The sequence below is a fragment of the Acipenser ruthenus genome, chromosome 2 (assembly GCF_902713425.1).
Source record: "Acipenser ruthenus chromosome 2, fAciRut3.2 maternal haplotype, whole genome shotgun sequence".
NCBI lineage: Eukaryota > Metazoa > Chordata > Actinopteri > Acipenseriformes > Acipenseridae > Acipenser > Acipenser ruthenus.
The window spans coordinates 77,559,884-77,567,807 of record NC_081190.1 but is presented as its reverse complement, the minus strand read 5'-3'; positions in this window follow the sequence as shown (position 1 = coordinate 77,567,807).

The following is a 7,924-nucleotide window of genomic DNA, read 5'->3' as shown; positions in this document are numbered from 1 at the left end:
ACATAATGTGATCTGCAGATACTTAAGCCAGGAAACATTTTAACTGACTTGGATCGCAGAATTTGAAAATTGTAATCGCCAATACAATCAGCGTACTCATTGCTAAGCTTTGCACACACATTTTGGTGGATTGTGGAATGATGCGGTATCTGTCGTCGTTTGCAGTTGTTTGTGATGCATTTTAAAACAAATGTTAATATAAAATAATGCTAAATATATACTCCTTACAAAATGTTCTGTCCGTTAACGAGTAGTACAGTAAGATATTGTGTGCTTTCCCTGAGTCAGGAGTACCAACAGTAACACAAATACGCGTTGAGTCGTATGTGCTTTTAAAAAGAGCATTGCATTGTATGTTTTACCGGTATTTTTATTTATTTTTTAATCGGCTTGGAAAAGCTACTTACGAAAAACGTCTTTTTGTGAAGTGCGATTTTCTGAACTCGTACAATAATGTATGAAAATTGTATCTTTAAAAAAAACAAAAAACGAATGAAGGTTGTTTTATTAGCAATAGAGAAGGAGTATATGACGCAACAGTAGCCAAGTTTCACTTTATTTTGCTGCTAATACTGTCGACTTGAACATTTTGTTTCATTCATAGCTCGCACTGAGTATCTGCCACAGTACTTACTATCACAGCGACACCCACTGTATCCTCGCGTACCACACTCTCATAAGAACTATGTTGTGTGAAAAATTCACAGCATTTCCAATGTGAATGCAAGTAAAAACATAGATTGGCATATCCCATATGAATATATATTTTATTTTGTATGAACCATATAAGCATTGTGGTACAATTATAGCCACTTGCTTATGAGATGACGTTTTGAAAAACACATATTTATATAAGCAAACATGTATAAAACATATATGCACTGTAGTGCAAATATGGACAGTTTCTTATAATTTTACTTATACAAGACAGTATTGTTTGCATCTGTGCCTCATACAGACAAACTCATGTGACCCATATAAGTATTGTGACAAGACAGGGGTATATGGATAGCCCTTATAAGAATTCCCTAGAAGCAGTCACACTGATGTGATTGGCAACAGAGAAAGAAAAGACAGACTGACACGCTCAGTGAATGCTCAGGCAGTTTATTATTGCAGCATCGAAAGGGTGTCTGCTTGAACACTGTAAAAGCAGGGAGGTTCACAACAGAGGATAATAATAGGATAGGACCAACAAAAAACATAATTTCAGAAATTCTACTTTGTGTTTTGTATTCACTTTAAAGCAGACTTTTGACTGTGTTGCCTCTCATGTCAGAACATAGATTGAAAATATACATTACTTTTTGATAAAGGTGACCAGTTTGCAGTTGTTTGTGATGCATTTTAAAACAAATGTTAATATAAAATAATGCTAAATATATACTCCTTACAAAATTCGCAAAGTCATTTTACATTTGTTCATTGTGTTTATGTGCTATTTGAAGTTCCATGTTCTTCATTCCAACCTTATCGTGGCTCCGATAAGTATTTGTACACTTGGTATACAAATCCTTATTGGATCCAGTGTACTAGTATGTATATATGACAACCATGCAAACCTCATATGATGTCCAGGTAAGACACTAACATTAAGCCTCATCTCTCCCTACACCTCCACCCGACCTCTCCGCTCCGCCTGCACTAGAAGACTGGCTGTACCTCCTCTATGCTCCCCTGCCTCCAGCACCCGCTCCTTCTCCACCCTCGCCCCGCAGTGGTGGAACGACCTTCCTACGGATGTCAGGACTGGCCAGTCCCTGACCTCCTTCCCTGCCCAGTCCCTGACCACTTTGTATCTTGCTCTTAATTGTACTGTACTTCTTTATGTGTTTTATTTTGTATACAACTGTAAGTCGCTCTGGGTAAAGGCGTCTGTTAAGAAATAAATAATAAAGAAGCTTGTATGATGTGTATATATTTTTTCCACACCAGGGGTATCGAGTACCCCTGTTATATCAGTTAATGAAATGCACAGCCTTTTTTATGTTGGTATTTCAAATAAAAGCTTATTTTATTTTACTTTGAAGTCATGTCCGACTGTTAATTGGAAATCATCTCCAATCCCTACAAACCCCATAAACATGAGAATAATAATTTAAAAAAAACCCTTACTACAGTGTTGCCACCTATTTCAACCTAATACTAGGGTCAAATGAAAAATAAGTATTTCAAGCACCTCCAAAACATGGGGCAGTGCACAATACCTGGCATAAGACATCATTAGCAAGGTACTCAAACTGCCTCCTGTAAATAGGAAACAGCTAATCTTTAATAATTTAAAACAAAGCTGTCAAGGAATCTGACAACACGTGTCTGTTTGTTTTGCTGCTGTATTTGTTTTGAATGTGCTGTATGCTACTTGCAAATACTTTACTTCTGCAACTTTTAAATGTGATTGCTAGAGAGGTCCCGGGGATGACAGCTAGAAGCAGTCACTGGTGTCATCGCCCTCCTGTATGTCATACCTCAGCTGTAGTAATAGAAGCTCAGGATAAACTCAGGTGCTTTACATTGACCTCTTTATAGAATGTAACTAGAAGTAAGAGCTGCCCTTGTGTTTTGCAACAAACAACATAAAATGAAGGGTCTTTATGCACATGTCTATTCAACCAACATTAGTCTAATGCCCCTTTGGATGCATTTTATTTCTTGAAATATTTAAGTGAATAAAAAAAAAACATGTTTTGTTGTATTAAACTTAAAATTAGAGTGCAGGATTGTTTCTCTTTTTTATTTTATCCATAACTGTCTGACATCACACTCCACTGAAATTAATTGTTTACAGCAGCTTATTTGTAAAATTAAAAACATGGAAGAGCTAAACTAAATATTTTCAATTTCTTTAGCAGAAAATGAAATAATCATATTTTTTAAAATTAAAATAGACACAAAGTATAATGCAAATAATTAGAAACACCATAATTGGGGATAATCAGGAAAAAAGTCAGGTTCCTGTTACAACTAATAGTAGCAACTACACTTAATTTTATCGAGAGTGGTTTCTTGCCCTGGGAATGTTATTGATGTTTAACCCATTGAAGTTCTATATAAGCAGCTTATATAAAATGCATTTAATTAGCAAATCACTCACTTTTTAGAGTAAATACAGTATTTGACTAGGTTTTCCAGTGGAACACCATGAAACCTGTCAAACATGAAATAGGTTTCACCACGTTTATGAGTCGTTTCTGACGCTGTGATTGAGTGGAGTGGAGAGGCCAGTATTGAAAGGGAATAATTGGAAAGCATCAAGTATGACTGGCTTAGATTTTATTTAGCAGGAATTATCTGCACTAGCCACATTTGGTCATCTTCTGGTCAGAGTAGATATCGGATTTAGCAGCAACACATTGTACAATTAACGAGTTTAATGAAGTTAAAATAAAAAATAAAAATGTTACAAAAAAAGTGATTGATTTTGTACAGTATTTTTACAGTATTTTCTGAGCCTTTAAAAAATCAATGTTGAAAAGGAGCAAACCTAATTATAAAAAAAAAATATTACTACTGAAGAGGTACAGCAACGGCTACCAGAGAGGCTGCAGATATGGCGACAGCAACGGCTGCCCTGGAGGCTGGAGAGGTGGGGAAAGCAACGGCTGTACCTGAGGCTGGAAAGGTGGGGAAAGCAACAGCTCTGTACCTGAGGCTGGAGAAGTGGGGACAGCAACGGCTGTACCTGAGGCTGGAGAGGTGGGAACAGTAACGGATGTACCTGAGGCTGCAGCTGTGGCGACAGCAATGGCTGTACCTGAGGCTGGAGAGGTGGAGAAAGCAAGGGCTGTACCTGAGGCTGAAGAGCTGGTGACATTATTTGAACAGTACTGCTGGGGAGCAGTTATTCTTCATGTTGTGTGGCTCTGTCCACTCTCTCTAGAAAGATCATGTAAGAATCCTGCAGGTTTTTAGGCAGACGGATGCAATGTGTGCAATTTAAGGTCTTGATGCCATATTGGATTTGCTGTCGCTTCTTCTCTCTTCTGTCTGTCAGGCGCATCTTTCAAGTCTTGTCAGTTCTTACCTGAATTAGATAGGAGATATTTGGATCAACCACCAAAGGAAAAAAAGGTTTCTGAAATGTAATAAATAGATTTCTGTATAGTGATTTGGATATCTGAAAATGTATATAATAATCTGTGATATACTAAGAGTATTTATTAAAAATGAAATAATAACAATAACAGCATGCATTTCTAAATTGAATTGCCCAAAAGTTTACTCGAAATGTAATAAATAGAATTCTGTACTGTACTGTCTTGACGAGTTGTACACATAAACAATTACAATACGAATATTACTACAGTTGTAATATTGTGTTTTTTTTTAACCGGCTTTAGAGTACTCGCTGCTAGTAGTATTCATTTTATGTTCTCAATTCAGGCCGATTGATTATCGTCATCAGACATGTCTTATACTTTCTAAAAAATATATTGTTATTGACCCATTTCATTAACACAAGTTAAATAACTTTATTTTACTCGTGGATGTTCAACTGCTGTCGGATACATCCTTATTTCAGGGCAATTAAAATAATTATCAAGAAGTTAAAAAAAAAAAATGTACCTCTAAAGTTGTACACATAAACAATTACAATCCGAATATTACTACAGTTGTATTGTCAGTGTATTAATAATATACTGTATTGCGTTTTTTTTTTTTTTTTTTTTTTTAACTGGCTTTAGACAACTCGCTGCGAGTAGTCTTAATTTATTTTCTTTGATTGATTATCGTCATCAGTCATGTCTTATACTTTCTAAAAAATATATTGTTATTCATCCATTTCATTAACAAAAGTTAAATAACTTTTTATTTTACTGGTGGATGTTCTCCTGCTGTCTGATACATCCTTATTTCAGGGGTTTCTTAAATCAACACAAATGATTAATAATGGCTTTTACCCACCTGTCAATAAATTTCTTCGCGTTCTGAATAAGGTCTCGTTCAAAGTTTCAAGATAAACATTCTGTAGCAGCTGAAGAACAACTTCGTGGACCAGCGCGCGCTGTTAATTAAAAAAATCTCAAACTCCCATTGGCAGCGATATACAGTAAACAAATAGCAAAAAGTGTTTAATGTATGTGCTTAAATTGAATATATAACACGCATACATATAATAATATGCATTTGTATTTTATGTTATTTGACAAAACCATTATCTTCTCACTTTTTTTTTTGGAACCTACGCTATACAAGATCATAACCATTTACAGTATTGCGTTTACAAGTATTGACAGGCTTCTTTCTTTTTTCGTACCCAGGAGGCAGTATGTATTTTATTTTTTGTGAATCAATGTGTTCCTCGACACACAAGAGTTCAAGCCGGGCCATGTAATGCTGTCAGTCAGATCATTAGTTTAACAAAGCAAATTACAATTAGAAACAAATAATCACAAACCCAGTAACGATCTTCAATAAACAAAAAAAAAAAAACAATTGTAGTTTAAAATAGGTGTCATAACAAATACATTGTAGTCTTTATTATTTTTTATCCATTTAGAAGACGCCTTTATCCGAGGCCTACATTTTATTATTTAACTAGTGCTTAATTTGTGACAGGTCTCTCCAGGGCTGAGCCATGGCACATCTTGGTTTCCCCCTTTAGTTCTGAACGTTTTATTATTATTTTTTCGCTCTGACCCGTGTGTGCTGAACTAATAAGCTATTCAATGTCTCTCTATTCAGTGAAATGGAACGGTCGAAAGCAACGCTGCCAAGCACTGACGTCAGACAGAAGTGACGTCAGACCGTTATCTTTTTTTGGTTCAATTTCGGTAAAACCAGGACCCCCCCTGAAAATATAAGACATTAAAGACTACCATTAATTATCAAAATAAAATACAGCAAATACCACATATAACTGTTATAATCTCAGAAAATTTGGCACTACCTACTGCTGAACACTCAGTTTTATCCAAAGGTCTCACATTTGTACCTATAAAGAAATCCACTGACACATTTGCAGTCATCAATGACACACAGCATTTCTTTCGCCGTATGCGTGTACATGCCCATTTTCATGCAGACACAGATACAAATGAATTAGGTGCTTCACAATCCTCCAACACAGCTTCTGTTTCCTTAACACCTCTACCTTTCCTGTCACCAGACATTTTAACAGAAATGACCATACTATAGAAGACATCACAATTTGTGGGATGGTTCAATGCTATGGAACTAATGCTGTCAGGAAACAAAAGGAATGTGAACTTATTTTCAAACTAGGCACTTTGGAGCCATTTGGAATGAACATTCTATTCTGAGGTCATCATCATCATCATCAACATCATCAACATTCTGGAATTTTGTTTAAAAGACTACTGTTTTTTTTTTTTATCAACTTCTTAAAGCACTGTTTTTTTGTATTCAGCCGATGAAGGACTTGTAGTCAGAAACATCCTGATTTGTAATCAATTATTCTACCTTTTTATGTACCTCAAATCTTTTCTCTTTTTTCTTTTTTCTTATTGATCATTTTGGTACACAGCAGTTTTCCTTTTTCTCAAACTATAAATATATATATACACACAAAATGTATTTATAATTCATTTGGATTGTACTCTAAGGTGCAAATTGTTTGAGATTATTTATATGGAAAAATTCTATATTGAAAGCTATACTAAAGATTAAAGTGACCCCCTTAGCAAAAAAAACAAACACTTTAAGAACATTAATATTTCTTCTTTATCTTGGATTATTAGGCTAAACCAGTATATTAGCTTTTGACATAGTATTAACCACCATTTTCTTTCTTTGATGCTTCATTTATTATTTACCATTATCGCTTAAAGTAGTGATAACCAAGGCTTTGAAATCAGTTTTCTTGCCAATTCTGCCCTGCCACATACCTCCCCCCTTGTGCAACGCACACATGGCCACAACCGACCACCTCCCCCCTTGAAACACCAACCTCTTCCCATATTGTTCATCTTTCCCCCTCTGGATTCTTGTGGGTGGGTTGGTGGACGGGTTGGTCCCAACTTCCCCCTGGAGACCGAGAACCGGTGACAGGGGACCCAGGCGACATGGACAGGGCGTCAGGAGCACAGGTTGGCGATGGGGCGGGTGCAGCATCTGGCAAAGGTGCGAGCCCCGGAGACCGTGGAGCAAACTCTGTGCCACTAGGGGAAGCAGAGCAGGAGACCAGGCAACCGATTGTGCCTGGTGATGCAGCAACCAGAGGTCTGGACACTAATGCTGGGTGTCTAATGCTCTGACCCAAAGGCACAGGGTTGGGAGATAGGGGTGGTGGTCGGGTTGTTGTGGAGGTGGTCCCTTTGCCTCTTCCTTTGGCCAAGGCTTCTGTCAGGGCTTTTGTAAGGGGGCGTCCGTTTAACCCCTGTGGCTACCCCTGGGCTTTTTGTAAGGGGGCTCATGTTTAGCCCAGTTATCCATATATATATATATATATATATATATAAATAAAAATGTATTTTATTTATTTATTTTAAACTGCAGTTCTCTATGGCTTGCTATCCCACTCCTACTACCATATGTAGCAGGGTAGCGTTGCAGTCAAGGCTGGTCAGTGGCAGGAAAGCAGACGCAGAGACAGAATCTGCAGTTTGAAGCCCTGTTGCACACATTTATTGGTTCGAAATAAATGGTTCAAACAAAAGAATACACACTTGTAGGCTGGGCAAGTCGCCTTCACTACAAGTCTCAAAAACACAGTACATACACTCACTTGAACGTCCTCCCCTAAAGAAAGGATTTGCTTTGCTTTATATACACATGTGGCTATTCCCCAATGAGATCTACTTATACCTGCAGGGCTTCCACCCTACCACATGAAGCCATCAGTGAAATTCTAGATTATCTAAAGTTATCAACTTCTATAACAAAATAACATAAAGGGTAGGCATAGAACAAGTCCTGTGTGGCAGACAAAATAGCTTTTGTGAGGATGATCCCAACAAGAGCC